The sequence below is a fragment of the Chinchilla lanigera genome, unplaced genomic scaffold (genome assembly GCF_000276665.1).
Source record: "Chinchilla lanigera isolate Chin_1 unplaced genomic scaffold, ChiLan1.0 scaffold00003, whole genome shotgun sequence".
Taxonomy (NCBI): domain Eukaryota; kingdom Metazoa; phylum Chordata; class Mammalia; order Rodentia; family Chinchillidae; genus Chinchilla; species Chinchilla lanigera.
The window spans coordinates 32,419,808-32,441,006 of NW_004955404.1; the positions used below are offsets into that span (position 1 = coordinate 32,419,808).

Here is a 21,199-nt window from a genome sequence, read left to right on the forward strand (position 1 = left end):
TCTGCTTCTGCTTCTGCTTCTGCTTCTTCTGCTTCTTCTCCTCCTCCTCCTCCTCCTCCTCCTTCTCCTCCTCCCCCTCCTCTTTCTCCTCCTCCTCCTTCTTCTTAGCTTCTCTCTCAATAAAGCTGAATTTCTGTATCATGTGTGAGTTTGTGTCTTTTTCTTTGCATTTTATGCTTAAAACCTCTAGAAACAAAATCTTGTCAGATTTGCCAGTTACTTTTTGGGCCCAGTCCTCGTGATGAGTCTTGTCATGATGGCTGCTGGCTATTCTATTCCAGAGACGGCCGGATACTAGCTGACATTCGTTCTAGGGCTAGTACATGAATGTCAGTGTTTATGGGTCAAATGGACAAGGCATAGAAAGTCCTCAGAAGGGAACAGCAAGCATGACAGGTCTCTGTGGAATCTCAAAAGCCTATAACCACATTGGTTTTATTCATTCCATTTTATTAGAGTAACCTCTGTAAATCTGCTACAAAATTGCTTTCAGTTTTCTGTCCCTAAAGTCAGTTTTATTACCAGAATCTTTAGTGGGATATGAGACCTCCATATAGCATCTGAATGACTCTCAATCACACTAAACAAGGCAGTTAATTGGCTTATGGAGCCATGGAGCTTCTCCCACTTGCTCTTGTCAGCACTATGTGCTAACCAGCTCAACTGACTAGCCCACTGGTTATAACATGGAAGCACCCCACACCCGCATGCAACCATCTCCAGCAAAGCGCATCTGTGATGAATGAGATTCAATCAGGCTTCTGGCCTTCCAGGTTCAGGATAACACAGCTGCTATTGATAGTATCAATTTATAATTTAATTTCAGATCCTAGCTCTTAGGAGATAAGACTGTTTGTGTAGCTAAAATCTAATCCAGTTGAGAGTACTGGACAGAGTTCCATAAATTCTGATGCCCACAAGATAGCCTGATTTCCTTAAACCTTCAGTAGGATACATTTCATAAACCTGAATTTCTAAAATGAGTAATAATGAAAACAGTGACACAAAATTTAATATTCGCTTATCCGTTTATCCAGAAGCACGGACTCAATGATCAGCCTGTGTCTAGGTTTTAAAACGTAAAAGAAGAGCAAAAAATACCCAACAATCACACACACACACACACACACACACACACACACACAAAACACTTGTGATCTTTACAAAACACAAGGAAACATGGATTCCTCTTAGAGTATTCAGTGAAAATTGATCCACTATCGTTATTAGCTTATTGTTTGCTGTTTACTTGAGGAAACCACACAAGCTTGTTATAAAAGTTGCGAACATTCTGAACAATAAACGGAGCTTGTTATTCACAGCTCGCTTCTTTTCTGAGGCTCTGTCTTCTGTACCTTTACTTCAGAGCTGCAGCTGTAAGCCCTGCCACCTTCAGCTCTCCTTGACTGCAGACGCCCCTGCTGCTCCCTGATTGATGTAGGCGTAGACTAAGTTATCGGGCAGCTCCTGACCCATCCAAGGAGGATAATTTTATTGCATGTCTGTTTAGCCTCTGTCTTGTGCTCTCTTGAAGGCATCAATTCTCTCAGGTGAAGAACACAAATAAAATTTAAGAAATTCTCCCTCAGGCTAAGCGGTTAGGAATAATGCCAAGATTTCTCTCAATGAAGTCACTGTCTGCATAATCTCTAATGCTCTGGCTATTTCTTACAAGCGTGTGCTGCTCTTTGATTAGAGGAGAATTAAAGGCACTGTGGAGTCACTCAGGGGTTTGATTGCCAGTCGTTTTCTCTTCGGATCCAGTGTCTTTTAAAGGATAATCCCAAGATTATCTTTGTTCTCTTTCTTTTGCTATTTCTCAAATGCACATGTGCAAGTGTGTAAGAAACCCATGAAATAAATGACAAGCAACCACAAGCAATAGACATTTCCTCTGTCTATTTTTTTATGGCACCACACCCTCTTCCTCTCAGAACAAAGAAGTTTTGAGACACTGCCATTCTCCCGCAGTGTGGTGTAAAATCATTACATAAAAATTATAGGGTTGTTTAGCCAGTTTCTCCACTCTACTGAGTTCTTCAGAACTGTTATCCTAGGATGTTTCCTGCATGTTTCTCCTTCTTCCATCTTCCTCCAAAGCATAAAGAGTAGTGAATCAACTTGCCCAAATGGCCATGGCCAAGAGCTCCGGCCTTTAACATTCAGGCTTCACTCTCCCTTCCCAGGCCAAGTTTCAGCTGCATCAATCCTAAAGCATTACATTCTGAAATAATGTAAATACACATACTTGGAAAAATAACTTTCACCATCCCTAAAATAGTGGACAAGGATTTAAAAAAATTATTCACCCTTTAAATGTAAATACTTCACCATTCTGTGAAACATACATCATTACTGTGAAAGGTAGCCCTTATTAAATTTTTAAAAACACCAGGGTGATGGGTGTTTTAGAAACACCCATCAATAATAAATCAATAAAAAAACCAAGTTTTTGTTAATCTCAAATCCTGACTGTATCCTGTTAAATGTCAATTTATATTTGCCAGATTTCCAAATGGTAAAAGGTCCAAAGGGGTCACTCGGGCCTCTCCCTCACAGCTCTGTGCTGAGTGAGTTTGGAAGCTCACCTGCTTGGATATCAGCTTGACCTGAGGAAGATCTGTTCTTTTAAAGCCTTCAATTTTATAAGGTAGAAGCCTGCTGAGAAAGGCTATGCTTTCCCAGCTCAGACTATAACTGTTTAATTCTGAGTGAAGTGTGAGCACATCTCAAGCCGTGTTCTTCAGAGACCTCTGTAAGTCATAGAGTAGTTTGGTGTTCATTTGACTGACTCCTGTTTAGTTCTTTCTACTGGGTTTAAACTTGAGGGGCCTGGGGTATAGCTCAGGGGCACAGCGCCTGCCTGGCAAGAGCAAGGTCGTGAGTTCGATTTCTGGTACCGGAGAAAAACCAAAACCAAAAAATAAATAAATAAATAAACTTGAAGGGGTAAGGAAGGACTGTTGCTGTTAACCCCTCTGAAAAAAATCCCAACTAGGGAACTAAATTATTCCCCTCAAGAAACAACTAGAGTTGAGGAAGCAACAAAAGAAGGGAAGGAGTAAGAGAGGAAGAAAGGTTGAAAAATTTTTGTTAAATGGGTGAATAACTTAATGGACAAGTAATTGAATGTGTACTATTATTTGACAAATGAAAACTTTTCTATAGATGCTAATTTAGATGAAGCAATTTAACATTGAGCACAACAATGTGTGTGTGCACGTGCATGCATGCACGCACCTATGCACACATGGGCCCATGCGTGTAAATGTGTTTAGTCTGAGTTAATTCCATACACAAAAGTACATTTTCAGATTAAAGTTCATGATGTTACACCAAGATTTATGTGGAACATTTTTATGCAGAGTAAACTTTACATTGCAAATGCCAATAAATATAAGACCCCTATTCTTTTTTAATTTTCTGTGCCTAGTATCTGATTTATGCTTTCTTCTATTTGCTAAATAAACCCAAAGATGATTTGGAGCAGCATCCATAGGTAGGTCTATCATGATTGAGTGCTTCCTGGAATCAGGAAATTAATTATTTTGAACTCTCATTGACAGAGAATTGGGTTCAACACATAGGAAAGGAAGGAAACTAGAGTTCAATTTGTGTTGGTGTGTGAATATCATGTTTATTTAATAATTTAAATCATGAATACTAATTTAATATTTTAATAGATTTATTTTCAAATTAAAATGTATCAGAACATGAAAATTCCCTCTTAAATTGTTAGTAGGAGTATAAATTGATACAATCTTTACTTAGAGTAATTTTGCAAGATTCTCAAAATCTTCACAAATAACCATTCTCTTTTGCTTAAAAAATGCCATTTTTAGAATTTACCCACAAGGAAAACATATTTGCCAATAAAAATGTATATATTAAAAAATTCAGTATTGTTTATAATAGTAGCAATTTTAAAACATTTTGAAAGCCCAACAATAGAAAACATTCTAATTAATTAGTCTCTGCTTTGAAACACTATATCCTACAGAATTACCAAGTCTTTTGAATTTCTGCTTCTTTTGCAAGTAGAGACACTGACTGCTCTTTCTTCCTTCTATCTTTCTGAGAGGGTTTTGTGAATAGCCTTGGAAAAATAGAGACAAAGCTTCCTTCCAGAGTGCAGGTAGGTTTATTGTCCAGTTTAATAAGCATTATGTCCTATTTCAATACAAAATTCAGGCAAACTAATGCCCATTAAAAAAACTTCAGTATCCCTATACTCAATGGTTTTTTTTCCTGTATTATAATCCCCCTATGTACAGGTGACATTGTGCCCTCTTTGTGTAACCCTGTGGGAATTGGGGCTCAGGATTTTGTTCAAAACATGACGACGCTTGACTGTTCCAATAAGCTGTAGTTCATCGGTGCCCTTGGAATCTCATATTTTTTATCAGTCTGTAGAACCGTGGAAGGGTAACTTTTCAGTTTGGAGTTCTTTATATCTCTATGCATTTAGGATTAATGATAATAAACATGAATGAACTTCATAAACAGATATTTTTGTTTTTAAAAGAATCTGAATGCCAGGTGAAATGTCCAGTTACATAGTAATAATATTATCAGTGGAAGCTGCTTTCTTGGGGCAGAATGCCTGGGGACAGAGCAGGTAAAGGCATTTTGTCTGGTGGCAAACGGGCTTTCCCGTGACTGTTCACGGGAAAAGCCTTGTAGAGCTCTGCTTTCAATTTAGAGCCTGTTGAAATCTCACACAATCCACAGACTTCTCTTTATGATGTCCATGGGGTGAAGAACTATCCCAACAAATAACTAGGTCTCTTAGAAAAATGTCATCTGCACTATTTGACAGGGAACAGGTGTTTAGTGCATAGGACCGGGATTCAGGAGCCTGCTGCCTTTAAATATAACTGTCAAGTGATCAGCGTCCGCTGGCAAACGGCGCTGGGAACAGAGCCTTGCTTTATGCAACAGATGAGACTTTATAGTTGCTGGAGGTTATAAATGTTTGCGAATATGGCTGTGTGTGCATATGTTCTCTCCTCGGCATCTATGGGAAAATAGAAGCACAGTGTTTATGAGAATGTCCTTGTGTGGTGGCGGTTCCATTTCTATCATTTGAAATGAAATAAAAAGAATGGAGTGCAATCATCTACAGATTGTTTTTAGTGTACTTTTGCTGTACCTTGTTACTAAGAGATGTTTTAGGACAATGATAACAAGAAAAAAGTTCTCTCCTTGCCTCTAAGCCATTGCATTCTGGGGAGCAAAAAGGCAGTCCTGAGCTTTTATTCATTCCTAATCAGGGCTTTTATTCATTCCTAAAAGAATTTTCAAGACTGAGAATTTTGAGAATGGTTCCTATGTAATCCAACCGATTAAGAATCGCCTTAAGGTAGAAGTTGATACCCAACAGTTAAAACAGTTAATCCATGATAATTACTCACCATAGTCCAGTTTGTAGTACACAGTCACGCCCATTGAATTTTGCAGGTTTTGAGTGGATGTCTAGACTGGGCTTTGATTCCCGGTCCTCTTTATCACTGCACTCTGGATGCCCACACTTTCTTACTGTTAACTGTGTAAACGCTATTAGTTCTTTCCATCCACTTTATTCTCACTGTCCACCTTCACAATAGAACTACAGCTCTATCTAGGTAGAAATGTATCCGTTTCCAGCACTGGATTTCCCAGCTTTCCTCGCAGTTTGATGTGCCCCTGGTACTAACTTGGGGCCAATGTGTGTCTTCCTCCTTTCCCTGCTGTTCACTTTTCTCCTCCTTTGTCTTCTTCCCAAGTGAGGCAGATGGGACTCCTGCAGTGATCAGACACTGCGCACTATCTTGCAGGTGGCAGTCAGCAAAAGGACAGAAAGAACCTGGGCTTTCAATGATTGTGAGCCATCTCCAGACTTTCTTGTACGAACTTCACTGTTGTCTGTTTCCATGAAAGAATAAACTTCATTGGTATAAGTCACTTTGCTAATTTTTGATACAGATAAGCTCCTCACCAATCAGATATTTTTCTCAGACTGTCCTTGGCATACTTCTAAAATGAATTAGAAATGTTCAGGTTTTGAGGGAGACAAAGAAATGGTGTGAAAGACTAAAAGCAAAAACTCTAGGCACCAAATTAGCATAGAAAATTCGGTTATTTTCAAACAATAAAATTAAAGGAAATTCTACATTATTGTGTATTTGAAAGTAATGAATAGATACTATTGAAACATTTTCTTTGGTGCTTACTGAATTTTCACTCACATCAAGGGCTACTGAGTAGCACAGTCTCAGCTGAGATGGCCTGGGTTTGAATCCTAGTTCCACTTATTGTCAGCTGTGTGGCACTGGACAAGTTTCTTTCCTGGTTTATTTTTACATAGAGAAGAGACAGCGTTGTCTTCACAGGGTGCTGTAAGATTCCATAACTGAATACAGATACATGGCCTTGGTCAATGACTGCCCTATGTTGCCACCTGTAATCATTGTTTTATTTAATCTCTAAACTTTTACATGTACTATGTATGTTATAAAATTTGTTACAGAATCTTTATTTCATGTCTGTTAAATAAATTTATTTCAAGTCTATTAAATTCATAGGACTTTGTAATTCAGGAAGGGACAACTGAAATCTATGGCTTGTGTTTTTGTGTGTGTTGCAGAGGGGTGGATGAAAATCAGAGCTAATTAGACTCTCAAGAGTTTGCACAATGCTCCTATGACCCCCCCCATCATCAAGGATCCAAAAAGGAAGACAAAGTTCTCAAGTATTATAAGAAGTAGGACCCCTTATAAGGCCCTAAATTTTCATTTGTTTTTTTCATATACAGACTTCTAAAAAATTAGAATTTAAGGTTCAATGATAAGTGAAATCTCACTTATCTTCTATTACATTGCTCCGGTTTATGATTAAGTTGAGGTTTAAATTTGTAGTCTAAATTCTTGAATATTAATATTATCCCATATGTTTCAATATGTTTATTTCTTCTGAGGGAAAAAGTTACTCATTTCAAGTAGTCTGTAGCTATGTCACTTGTACCTTTAAACAATGATAAATGTTTTGCTGTAGTTCTGAATAACTGCTTGTTCACAGGAAATAAAATATTCTCTGGTATCTCTGAATGTTCATGTTGCTACTGACCTTGTTCATAAATATTGTATGCAGTGGGAACATACAATAACTTCTGAGTACCCTTATTTACCTCTCCTTAACTATAGTCACTCTTCTTTCTCTTACCTTTCTTGTCACATTTCTAATGTGTCCTTATCAATTTTTGTTCTTATTTATTTTATTTATCAGTATTTCTCATTTATATATGTTAGGGTTGTATTGTTACAGCAATTAGAAACACTGAAATGGCACCTAGGATTTGAAGGCAGATTTATTTTATATTGATGGGAACTAATAGGAATCATTCCCAGAATATCAGGCCTTTGGTGGTCTAGGGCTTATATGGGATAAGCAAGCAGGAAGTACAGAGGCAGAATGGCTTGTCAATTGGGGATTGATTTATACAATGTGCATCATAGTGACCAGCTATGCATCAGTGATCAGCCATTTCTAAAAGACAGAAGCAACTGGAACTGGAACAAGAACTATTACCTGGGCAACTGAGAAACTGAAGTATCCCGGCTAAGAGAGTCATTCTCTGTTATGGTATGTCCTTAGAATTTATTAATGGTGATCTAGGGCTCATATGGGATAAGCAAGCAGAAAGTACAGAGGCAGAATGGCTTGTCATTTGGGGACTGGTTCTTACAATATGCATCATAGTGACTAGCCATGCATCACAGTGAGCAGCCATTTCTAGGAGAAAGAAGCAACCAGAACTGGAACAGGAACAACTATTACCTATCAAGGTCATAAGTTCGATTCCTGGTACCAGAAGAAAAACAAAAAAACAATAAGAAAGAAGAACTATTACCTCAGTGTCTTGGTTACTTTTCTCTCATTGCTGGGACAAAATACCTGACACCCAAAATTAAGGAAGGAAAGGTTTATTTCTCTTAGTTTGTGGAGATTTCAGTTCATACTTAGCAGATTACGAGGCAGAGTGGCACATGGTAGAGGGCTATAGCTCATCAAGCAGAACACAGCAAAGCAATAAGCACAAAAGCCAGGAAATGGCCATAAGAAGTCTCTTGCTCTCCCTTACATATGCAAACTATCCACCCCAGGGCGGGTGCAGCTCTCACACCCATAATCAATCAAACTCCAAAAGCCTGCCCCATGACCACATAAGGCTTTGGGGGGACACTCAGACACAAACCATAACACCTGAGCAACTAAGAAACTGAAGTATGCTGGTTGTGTGGGGGGGGAGGGGGGCGCATTTACTGCTACAGTATGATCTCAGAATGTATTAATGGAATTCTCCAATGGAAAGAATTATCTCTTCATCATAAAGTGATGCTCTTTTTAATTAGTTGTTGTTACTGTTACTGTTATTGTTGCTGTTGTGTCACTGCACAAAAACTCCCCCTCTGGCCCTCTTTCTTATGATTAAGGGTAGTAGCATATTTACATTTTCTTATTTCTTTTCAAGTTGGAAATATATTTTATATAGCATCTCTAGGAACTCTGAGCCATTTAGTGCATCAGTCAAACATTGTTCATTTAAATAAAATGGCTCTTTATGAAAATGTTTTCCACTTTATTTAATCTAGCTACCTCCCATGCATTCATAGTTTCTTTATTTCCAGATCTCTATTGACAGTCTTCTCCCTATCATGGCACTGTTGATTTTAAATTGTGCCTGTTGATCACATTGCTGATACAGCTAAATATTCCATCCCGAATCCCTCCATTTCAATAGATAGTACTTCATTCACTGGGTATTATTAAATATCAGCCCTCACAACATAAGATATTTAGAATACAATGCCTTGTTTATTTCCCAAGCCAAAGAATCCAGAATCATTTTCACAGAGTGAGGAATTAATCAGAGGATGAATTTCAAGTGATTTCAAATAGTGGCCATCGTTACATATCCTCAGTCCAGACAGATGAAAATTTTGAGTAGTGAAATTCCGAACAGTTCTTTCTCTTTAGATTGGAGAAAGAATGCACAAAATTTACTACATGCCTAACACATGAGATTCCATCAAAAATGAGTCTTAATTTTTTGTTTCATTCAAATCCCTCAGTAAATACTTTTTTAAAAAAATTAGTTATAAATGAAGTTTTGAATGTTTCAAAATCCACTGATTTTCTTTGCTTACCTAGCATTCAGTTCTACTGCCTTAGTGTTGTCACAATTTATTATAATTGTCTGTTTCTCTCCCTAGATGCACTTACACAATATTCATTATTGTAACCCTGCAGTTTAGGCACAAAACAGTATTTCAATACATTCTTGTTTAAGTGAAGGAAGGAATGAATACACCAGGAACTCATGAAAAGATTGGCAAATTTTCAAGTGAATATGTAGAAGAAAGGGAGAGGCTCTGATCATGGATATTTACCTATGTATTTAAAATTATAATGTAAATACTCAATGCTTTTTCTTAACATAAAAATGAGGTACTGACTCAATAGCTTTTAAGACATTCTGTCCATTCTGTATTATGCTCTTCCTGTGTCTCTTTATGCATTAACATACTAATTTTTATTACAGCCAAAGAAGTCATCTGAGAAAATAGCATTAGTTCATTGGGGCAGAAGTATGTCAATATCACTGGAAAAGAAAAAGGGCTGTGTTTTGTTCAGAACTGCACGAAAGGCACAATTTATTTGCATTTAAAACCACTATCATCTGGAGCATTTATTAGAATAACAGTAAAGCTGCCAGAGTTTTTTTTTTAAGGCTGTTAGGGGTTTGGACACATTCTTCTTGTATAATCATTCCTTGATGCTCACAACATCCAATAGGCAGGAACTGGGGGGAAAGGTTAAGAGTGATGTCAAAGGCAGAGCAGCACTATCTCAATTAGAAAACATGCTTAATTAGGAGTAAGGACTTCTGAGGTCTGCTTCCAATTCTCCCCGTAACTACTTTGAGGAGTTAACTCAAGTGACTTGGATCCTCTGAGATTTATTTTATTTTATTTTTTTACCTATAAAATGAAGGGCTTAGACTGTGAGCTCTTGCTCTAAAGTTCTGTGCATATTTCATCAAAGAAAATGCATTCCAGGCACTAATTTCAAAACTAGAACTGTTATTACTGGAAAGAACATTCCAGAGGATGACCTGCTTTCGTCTTGCTTCTCCAGAGGGACGCTCTTTGCCCAGTCCTCTTGGCAAGAAAAACAGCCACTTGCTGGTCTCATTTGACACTGGAAATGGTCCCCCTCCGCCTTCCTCCACCCTCTCTTCCTATTGCTAATGATGAAAATCTTCAATGTGCAGATGAGTAGTGCAGATATTTATGAAAATTTCATTTTACAATAAATCCTAGAACTTGCAATACCACCCACATCTTTTTTTCTTCAGGCTCAGTTCTGGTAGTCCTCAAATCTCTCCGCAGTCAAAAACTTTTTACAAAGCAACTTTCACAGAAAGTTCATCTCATTTCTGTTTCTTCCAGTTTATAATCTCTGTGCTCTCTTGTTCAGTTCATATCTATTATTTGAATACAGGAATGCCTACTTTCTCCAGCACTGGAAAATTGCTTCCCAGGCAAACTTAAATGATTGCAAACTTTTAGGAATTTATTCTTGAAACAAATGCAGATAGCTAACCTTCTATGTTGGAAACTGACTGTGTAATTTGGAGTTCTCTGAGTTCTCTTCCACAGAGAATATAATGCTTATTCAATATCAAGTGATTTTAAATGCACAGATTTCAAACGATGTAGAAGTTATCAAAACTCAACAGTAACCAGGGCAAAAGCTTCTTTCGCAGAGGAATGTCTTGTCATTAACATTGTTTCCACTCCTTGGTACATGGTGGGGTGGGAGGGAAGCAGATCAATTTTAAAAGTTCCGCAGTTGTTGGGACACTCTCAAAATCAGCGCCCACTCTGTTGACCACTCCCAAGCTGACCACTCTCATGATCTCCTATAGCCTCTTCCAAGCACCAGAAGCTCCTGCAGGGATAAGCAGACACCAGCTCTCTTAGCTAAAGAAGGAAATGCTGAAGAACTTAGTGTAAATTATTTTTTTAAATCATGTATCCTGCAGGAAACAAGAAGTACATTTTTAACTTTTAATTTTTTAAAATTTTTTGCCACACTAGAGACTGAATCCAGACCCTTACTCTGAACAAAATTAAAAAGGATATTACAGCTATATTACATTAAGATGTAAAAAGGATGATCATAAAAATGATAGGCCCTAAAGTTTACTCCTTGGGGGTGCTGGGGATTTAGCTGACCATCATAGCCCCTGCCTGGAAAGCCCAAGGTCATGAGTTCAATTCCCAGTACTGGAAGAAAACAAAACAAACAAACAACAGCAACAAAAGAAAACAAAGATTACTCCTTGGAAGAGAATGCAGAATTCCAAACCTAAGTCTTCTAGATGAAAAATTGGCATGTGACAAAAATGACCTTTCAAAGTACTAGAAGAACTGTAATATGTACTCCAGGTATATTTCATAAATCTTTATGTAAGGGAAATAAATGTGGTCCATTCCTTATGCCACACACAAATATAAATTCTAGGTAGCCTAAAAAGTTAAATGTGTAAAAATACACACACACACATGCACACACACAAAACAAGAAGAAAACATAGATGAATTTTTATTAACTTTTGGGCTGCAGGAACAATTTCAAGGCATAAAATCAAAGATAGAAACCATAAAAAATGACTGACACAATAAATAGCATAAAAATTATATATCTATACTTTCAAAAAACTATAAACAAAATTAGAAGGCAATGACATTCTGGAAAAAATATACATTGTATCACTTATGAGCATTAAAGAGCTTTCACATATCAGTAAGAAAAATAACAATAAAAATCTCAAATGAAAAATACTTAAAGAATATTAAAGGCAATTCACAAAAGCAGAAATGTGAATGCCCCCCTCAAAGTTCAAAAAAGAAAACAAGAAAATAAAGTAACAATGAAATATTTTACTTCTCAATTCAAAATTTATATTCAGTGTTGAAAGGGATGAACAAAATAAGTATTATTTGATGTCATGTAATATATAAATCACTGCATTGGAGAGTTGTATTTGTAGTAAGTATCAAAAGCTTTAAAAGTATAACCTGTGACTCCACTTCTAGGAATGTATACAGAAAAACACATTAAAATTGCACACAGCATTCACATATAAGAGCCTTTTTGCCTTGTTGTGTTAATTTGAATACAGACCTAATCTACCTAGCAAGCAGAGAAGAATGATTAAATAAATTATGATGTACCATACATTTAGACACTGAAAAAAATAGTATTGAAGCAAATATTATCTTAAAATGTTCAGAAGCATAGAAGTGGAAAAGGCAGAGTACAAACTCTACAAAATGATCTCAATTTTTAATAAACATGATTCCATTTTTAGCTGAGAGGATTATGGCTTTTTTATAGCTCCTTTACAATTACTTACACAATCAACCCTGCATTTCCACACCAGATTAGTCTCCAAATCCTCCCATTTCCCCTCCACTTTTACAGATACTAAAATTCATTGATGCTCAAGTTCCTTATATAACTGATGCACACCTTCCAGGGTACTAGTTTAAACCATCTCTAGATTACTTATAATATATAATAAAATGTAAATGCTACCCATTGTACATTATTGTTATACAGTATTTACTGTAAAATAATGATCCAAAAGAGTCTATAGATGGTCAGAACAGATGCAATTCTTTTCCTGCATTTTTTGATCTGTAGTTGGTTGAATCTGTGGATATGGAGACATGGCTCTTATTTTCTACATGTTTTACAGTGCTCATGTAACACTTTTATAACCTAAAATAAAACAATCAGGTTATTGGATGGAAAAAAATTAAACTTGCTATAACTCAACTGGCTCTGCTTACCGCCCTGCCTCTCTGCAAGCAAGGGCATATTTACTCACTGAGAGCAGCCTAGCGCTCTTCTCCCGGGCTCTGAGCATGCAGGTCTGGTTCCTGGTGATTTCTTGGTCAAGTCCCACTGTATAAAATGACAAGATTGGTACTCCCTCTTTACCTAGGTGCAGCCATGGAGATAAGATTGTTATAGATTGAATTGTGCTCCCTCAAAATTTTTATGTTGAACAATATGCAATAGAATTACAATGGTGAACTCCTACCATCCTGTCCAGTGAAACTCTGTATTATCCTTACTGTTTTATCGAAGAATTATTTTCTCATTCCCTATAAAGGTTTGAGCAATCTTTCATTCTTACACCCGGTAATCTCAGCAATGTAGCTGAGGATAGTGATATGTAATGTAACAACCACTGTTGATTCGCATTATTTTGTCTTGAGACCCTGTACCACTTTGAATGTTCTTGCCTTGATTTGCTTATGTTTGTGATACTGGTATGCTGCTACTGTTCTATTTCTTTGTTTGTTTCTCACTTACTATTCTCTTTAAAATAAAAAAAAATTTATGTTGAAGTCTTAACCCACACACATCAAAATGGGACCATTTTTGGAAAGAGGGTTACAATGAGGTCATACCAGACTAGAGTGGACCCGTAATCCAGTATCACAGCGTCTCTATAGAAAGGGGAAATTTGGACACAGGGACTGGAGCAGAAGGAAAACAGTTACACTGCAGAAGGAAAATACCATGAGAAAAATGAAGACAGCGATCACAGTGACACTGCCTTCATCTAAGGAGCACCAAAAATTGCCACAAGCCACCGGAAGTTGGAAGTATACAACAGATTGCTCCTCACAGCCCCTAGAAGAAAGCAATCCGTGCATCTAGACACTAAAAAAGATAATAGCGAAGCACATTAGATCTTCAAGTGTTCATAAGAGTGCTAACTGGAAAAGGCAGGATACAAACTGATGGTTTTAATTTTAATAAACATCTTGTCTTCTAAGATTTTATAATAAATACTATAAGACATATTTTATGTCTTCAGAATTCTGAAAAAAATAAATTTTTGTTGATTAAGCCACCCAGTTTGAGGTATTTTGTTAAATTTACCTATGAAATGAATAGGCACTGGGGAATTATTGATACTTCCATCAGGTGTCGATTTAGCTGAAGGTTGAACCACACTGGTGGGCAGGGCTGTTGTTTTGTTCACGATGCTCACTTTATGATCCTTTTGCCTTGCAAGTGTAGAAACAAATCCCACTTGGAAAGATCAAGATTAAGAGGCTAAAACCCTCTGCAAAATAACACACATTCTTCACTTGGGATCAAGTTGCACATCTGTGCATGCTTTCTCCAAAGTATATTTTCTCTTTGGTGGCTAGTGTGGGCTCCAGACGGGAATAAAAATCGAAGAGAAGTTGCTTTGAGAGCAAGAAGTCTTCTTGCATATCAGCAGGTACTCAGGCTACCAAGCACAGTCTGTGGAGAAATGGTGACAACCTCTCACCCCATGCAGGAGCTTAGGTTGTAGATTGAGAATAGCTATTTATAGTTTCCAGGCTTATTTTCTCTGAATTGCAAATCTCTTCTATTATACCCAAGCCTGCACAACAATCTTCTTAAGGATTATAGGCTCATTTATCATCATGGGGAATCTGAAGCCAGAGAATGTAGTCTGCTTGGGGAAAAGGGGACAGGGGCCTATTGAACATATCCAGTCCTAAGACCACGTGTAGTGACATTCACAAAAGCTGTGCTGTGGTGTACAGACCCTTGGTCCACTAAAGTAGTGGGCAGCCACTAGGACAGACTTGAGGAACATGTCATCTTTCTCTGGGGGTACTCAGAAAACACTTGGAAAATAAATTCAAGAAAGACTAGACTTTCTGCATTCTGGAGAGTGAACTTACACTGGTGTTTCTAGGTACTTCATTGCTGTGTAGCTTCAAAACTGAGCAAATGTAAGTTGGGCTCACTTCTTTTGAATGTTATATCAGACGTCCAGAGTTTTTGAGAAGATTTCAGCATTTTCTTTTCACTTTCTCTCCATAAATTTGGCATCAGATCTGCAAGGTTATAGGAACAATAAGTATTTCTCTCATATAGTAGATTATTAATTTCATTCTGTAATAATGTTTGTTACTTATTAATAAAAGACATAAGCAAGGCAAAATGATGATAATTAATATTTGTCCATGCAGTGCTCAATTTATATGGTCCTCGTCTGTATGGTGACATAGAAGTATCTCAGACAATTTCCTGTCTCCATCTCCCCAGCCGTGGTGCTAATGTAATTCACTATAATCTCTGATTCAGACTTCCTGTGTCTTCTTTTATTCTTCTCCAATCTAATTTCTTTCTTGCACTTGGAGAAACATAAAATGGTAATTTAGCATTGTAATAGCCAAATTAAAATTCTTCAGTACTTTCCTAAAAAAAAAGGCTCAATGATTTGATACTGTCTACATCTCCAGCTTTGTGCCTGGCTCTATCTGGAAGTTCTCCCCAACCCTTCCTTCTCTAACTCCTCATTTTTTTTCAGGCTTTCAAATTCACTATCACTTTTTTACTCATACTGAATCTAAAAAAGTCCTCCTAAATCATCACCTTGTTTCATTTTCTTCAGTTACAGCTATACTTTCTCATTGTGTATTTATGTGTAGCATGGTAGTTTATTTGTAGCCCGTTGTAGCCTGTTGATCTTCCTCACTCTTAAGTACCTGAAGAGCATGGACCATTTTTCTATTGGACTATGTGTTATCCCCAAGTCTAATGCAATTTTCTTATATTATAAGAATATTATAGATGCTCAGTAAATATTTGATGACTAAGAAAGTAGATGCCTTTAAAATAATTCTATAATTGTGTCTTAAAGGGAACACTCAAATATAATACATTATTTTTATGGTGAAATATTTTTAAACAGGAATAAAATCTCTCTATACTGAAAGTACAGACCCTGACACCTAGAAATTTTTAGCTTCTCAGAAGCTTACCTAGTAAAGTGTCCTAAAGTCACCATTTGGGAAAAAAATGACTGTGAATCTATTTCAGTGATGAATTTGAGTGGAAGATATCCAAAATGTTTACCTTTCTACCTCTAGAACTCACTTGGACATGACTTTATAATTTGTTCTTCAGGTTACTACATTACTCTGTTAAATAAGTGTCAGGCTGTCTTTTAAATTTCTTTTTTCCACAAAAGAAAAAATAATCCTTTGATCTGATGCCAACCAGATATACAAATCTTGTCCCTGACTTCCTCACTAATCAAATGAGAATAACACCCAATTCTCTAACTGACAGAGCTATTTTGAGGATCAAATATTTAGTTATTGAAAATACAAATACTCAAGAGGAAGGGGAAAAATAATTGAGATGTGTTATGTACATGTAACAGTTTCCCACAATTCATGTAATCATTATGTACTGCAAACTTGTACTAATAAATAAAAAATTTTAAAGAAAAATTTATAAATAAAAAATTTTAAAGAAAATTCAAATACCCTTAATAACAGCTGTCTTAACTTAGGATACTATCTACTCAACATACATAGCCAAAGGTCGAATTTCCAAAGTTATTTAATGGGATGTCACTCATGTTTATATTTGCATAAATACACATGTAATAATTTTCAACCTATGACCAATAAGAAAAGAAGTCTAGGAATAAAACAAAAGAGAAGAAAAAAATGCATAAACCAAGTTTAGTTAATAAAATAGAAGTGATGAATTTGTTAAGGTAGAAATAAATTACTAACTCTGATTTGATATATTTCATATATAAATTTTATGCAAATTCTCTTATATGTAGTCTTACCTTTCAATTTTGACAATTTTATTAGTAATACTGAAAATTTTTAAACTATCATTAAGCTAATCTTCCTCCTAAAGCTCCTTGTTTCTTTGGCAGTAAAGACATAAATTGTCATTCTCTATTCCTACTGAACTTTGAGGTATAAAATTTTTTTTGCTTAGCCAACCTAAATCAACCATGTAATGGAGCCCCTCTGGGTAAAAATTATACCTAAAATATGCACCTGAATAGAAGAAATAAAAACATCTCAATTCCAAGTCTTTTTTTTTTTTTTCTTTTTTGAGACAGGGTCTCACTATGCAGTTCAGGCTGGCCTTGAGCTTATTTTGTAACCCAGGTTGTTCTCAAACTAGCACCAATTCTCCTGCGTCAGCCTCCTGAGTGCTGGGATTACAGGTGTGTGTGCATCACCATGCCTGGATTCCACTTCTTTTATGTAGTTTTCTGATAACTGATTTGTATATTTCTTGGATCTGTTATTCAAAAGAATAATCTTTCCATTTCCAAGGATATTTGTAAATATATGCTGATGAATGACCTAACCCCCCTCACATGCACACATGATTTTTTAAAATAAATTTGTAAAATGCACATATTACAAGTCATTATTTGTATTGCTATATTTTTCTAAAAAAGATATTAATCAACTTACAAATAGCAAAATTAAATTTCAATAAAAGACATTTTAAATGTACTGTCAAGAGTTCAACATATGCAATTTTATTTCAGGACCTATGTCAAAAAATTTCCTATGTCCTTAAAATGTTTTTATTTATTACAACAATAAATTTTTCATATCATCAATAACCTTGAAAATTAATATTGACAAAGACATTTTATCCTTATTGGGGAAACAATTCTAAATTAGGACATAAAAAGAAACTTGGTCAGTTTCAAGGTTCTTTTCATTATTTAATGGGGGTGTTAAGGAGATAACTCTGCAAAATGTTGAAATGAGAATTTGATTTTGTTCATTGTTTTTGACACCAAAAAGACAAGAAATGAGATGATTCCTCAGGGTGATTTATTCGTTGTATCATAGTGTCCGCTGTGATTGCTGTAGTACTCAGGGGAAACAAACAAACAAACAAACAAAAAAGTTGTGCGATTTACCTGCATGGACCACTGTTTCCCTCCCTCTTCCCCTGCCCCACTCTCCTCCTCCTCTTCCTCCCTCTCCCTACCTAGTAACAGCAATAACAGACACCCCACTCAATTATCCCATCTTTTCTTCCCCAGGCTAAGACTACACACGCTCTCTGAGAAGCCCCACTTTCCTGCATGACTGAGAGAGAAACCTTCATGTGTGTGCACTCAGAGAAAGGGAGATGCAGTCCCTCTTGCAAGACGCAGTCACCACTGAGAATCATAAGTACATGAATGCCCCTGGAGACCATACTCTTTAAGTGAAATAAACTGCACACACTTGTGTAAATACCACACTGTTTCTCTGCTGTGAGAAATGGAAAGTGTAAATAAGGACCAAAATGTACACTGGGTATTGTGAAATAGGAAGAAAATGTTCAAATGGAGAGGGAAATAAGGGAGGGGGAAGGGGAAAGGAAAGAAGAAAAAAGTTTAAAAAGTGAGAAAAGAAGGAGAAAATGGAAACAAAGCTTGTGTAAATGGGGAGGGGAAAAGGAATTGAAGAGAGGGAAATGGGGAAAAAAGAATCAAACATATCACATACAGGTATAAATTCTCTATGATACATGTGATCATTATGTATATCTAAAATGTACCAATAAAATATCGTTGAAGAGAAAAAAGAAGGAAAGAAAGAAAGAAAAAAATGCAAAGGAGGAAGAAAGAAAACCAAGTTATATCTGCTCCAGTTTTCCTCCTATAGCTTGGATAACCCTTACCCAATCTGCCTGAATTAAGGCAGAGGCTCTTATTACATGATCTCAAAAGTATTAGCTATAGCAAAAACTGGAATTGTCTTTAGTTTTTTAGAAACACAGTATTCTGGCCCTTGCAGATCAAAAGCCCTGGCCTTCAAGCAGCTGTCTCTGTCATTCTCAAGAGTCGATTTTTCATCTTAAATGCCAAAGTATTAACATTTGTCTCTGTAGTCTATATAATCTAGTCTCTGAAAGACTGCATATTAATGAGGTAATAGAGGAGATGGCATAGCATAGGGGAAATGGATTGGACTATGAAAACCATTTCAGTTAAATAGAAATCTGAAACCTGTTCATCCACCTGCCTATTTAGCTATCTGTTTCTGCAGAAGGCTTTCTCCTTCTTTAGATAATTCAGGCATGTCCTTTGCTTCATCTCTCAGAATTTTACAGTGTTCCCCACTTTGCTTGAAGCTCTACTTGAGCATCCACTTGAGACATTTTCACTGCCTTCATCCTGGAATTATTGCACTTGACCTGCCATTGAGTTGACTGGGCACTCCACTTATCCCTCAGACCATAGAGTTTCATTTGAAAGGTGAACAATGTCTTAAAAATAATGTGTTACTGTAGTCTGACAATTTAGAACACCAGAATAGGTACTTTTTTTCTTGCCACTAGTATGAGAACTCACAGTGACAGACTACTCCAAAAGTAGAATGCAATATCAGAGATGAAGTTGTACATAAAAACCTCTGGGGTATAAATTTATTGAGAATTTACAATAAAAAAATTTTCAGCACCCCCCCATTACTATTTCTTTCATTATTACTGTTAACTCCTTTCTTCATAATTATCATGCGGTCCCCAGGTCTGCAAACTTTTCCGGTAAAGACTACATAGTAAATTTTTTAGGATTTGTACAGTATTTGTTCTGGCACAATAACTCCATTTCTTGATAGTAGGGCAAAGTTGCCACAGAAAGTACAGAAATGAACAGACACAGCTGTATGCCCATGAATTTATATATGAAAATGAGTGGTCAGTCAAATTTAGTTCGTAGTTCAGTTTGCTGGCCATTTAGACTATTTAGTCCCCATCTAAAAGTATACCCCTTTTTAACTTATTTTACATTCTCTGCTTTATTAATTTTTGGAGAGGTCACTACTTCCCCTGTTGACATGGCACAACTTAAGTCTATACCTATCTCTCATCCTGGCATTTAAAATCTTCTACAGTAAGACCATTAGAAAGAAAAAGAAAATGGAATGAAGCAGAAAAAAGTGTTGGGAAAAGTTCTCTACATTCTCCTTTGAGTGAGGACAGGTAAGCAGTTCAATGGGCATTTTCAAAAGATACAGAAACTTCAGTCATAAGCCAAGGCGGTATTGGTGCCTACAAAACTTTCTAGCATTGCTGGAAAATACAAAGGCAGATCTTGAGGACTGTTACACACTAGGTAGTCAGAAGGCATCATTCATAGCATTTTCTACTCTATTAAGTAGTCTCAGCCAACAGTCCAAGGGACAGGACAAGGTAAACTATCATCCATGAATCAGGCAGGTGGCAGGTTTATCAGCAACTCAAGGAAGCTAAACTCTGTTTCTAAGTTTCTGGATATAATTCAAATGACTGGAAGCATAGCAGAACAAAGGACTAGATCCATAATAAACCAAGGAACTAAGCAAAGGAATTGGAGCAAAGAGAGGCTCACTTGTACCTCAGAGCACACAACAGAAAGGCCTACTCAGATAACATGAAATCTGTCGTGGGGCAATACAGAGAATGCTAGTTCGGGTTCTATATGACCTTCCTGGAAAATGGCTCAATTAAGTCAGAAAATTCAAAGACACTGTCCTTTGCAGTTACTGTATATTCTCTCTTACAGATGATGAGAGGCTAAGTGATACCAACTTGAGTGCTCCCAAGACTAGAAGAGACATGTAAACCCTGACTTGAAAAATACAGTAGGTAGAATACAGTAGGCAGATGCAAAATATTTGCATCAGCAAATATTTCGTCATGGTCTGACTTCAAGAAAAATCAAATAACATCTAAAGACCATTTATTTAGTCACCTGGAAAAACCACAGTCACAAACATCAATAATGTGATCATCTACATGAGCAGCAAAGATTCACCTGCAGAAAGAGCTAAGTGGAAAAGCAAATCAAAATTAGATGACAATTAGGTAAGCACAAAACTAGCAGAAAGATGAATGGATGTGTAAATTGTTTAAAGGAGGTAGGATAAGATAACATGAAATACATCCACTTCGCCCTTGAAATATCCTTCTGAGTGGACCCAGGGCATCATTATCCACCACCTGCAAATTCCTGCATCTCTTCTCACAAGAGAGACACCATTCCTGGCAAGGGAAGCGTTGGAGTTTCAAAGACATACGTAGAGTCTGATATCCTTTTACTATTCTTGGATTAGCATTGCCAATATTTATTTCCCTGCAACTCTTCTTTTTTATATTTCCATCCTTATTCCATATTTATTTTATTTTTGATAAATGCATTCAAATAAATCAGTGTGTACCATCTATTTATATTCACATCCATTTAACATGGGAACCATTCTGTATACCTCCCATGATTTTTCCTATCTTTGTTCTGGCCTACAGTTTTAATTCT

At 36.6% G+C, this 21,199-nt stretch overlaps 1 long non-coding RNA gene across 2 annotated transcripts in view; it reads left to right on the forward strand.

Annotated features, from left to right (window-relative positions):
• Positions 1-18,151, forward strand: part of LOC102024972 — a 73,064-nt gene extending 54,913 nt beyond the window's left edge. For both annotated transcript variants that reach the window (XR_259330.1, XR_001234931.1), the window contains one exon: positions 17,957-18,151. This is a non-coding gene — a long non-coding RNA (uncharacterized LOC102024972). The remainder of the gene's footprint in view (positions 1-17,956) is intronic.
• The last annotated feature ends 3,048 nt before the right edge of the window (positions 18,152-21,199 follow it).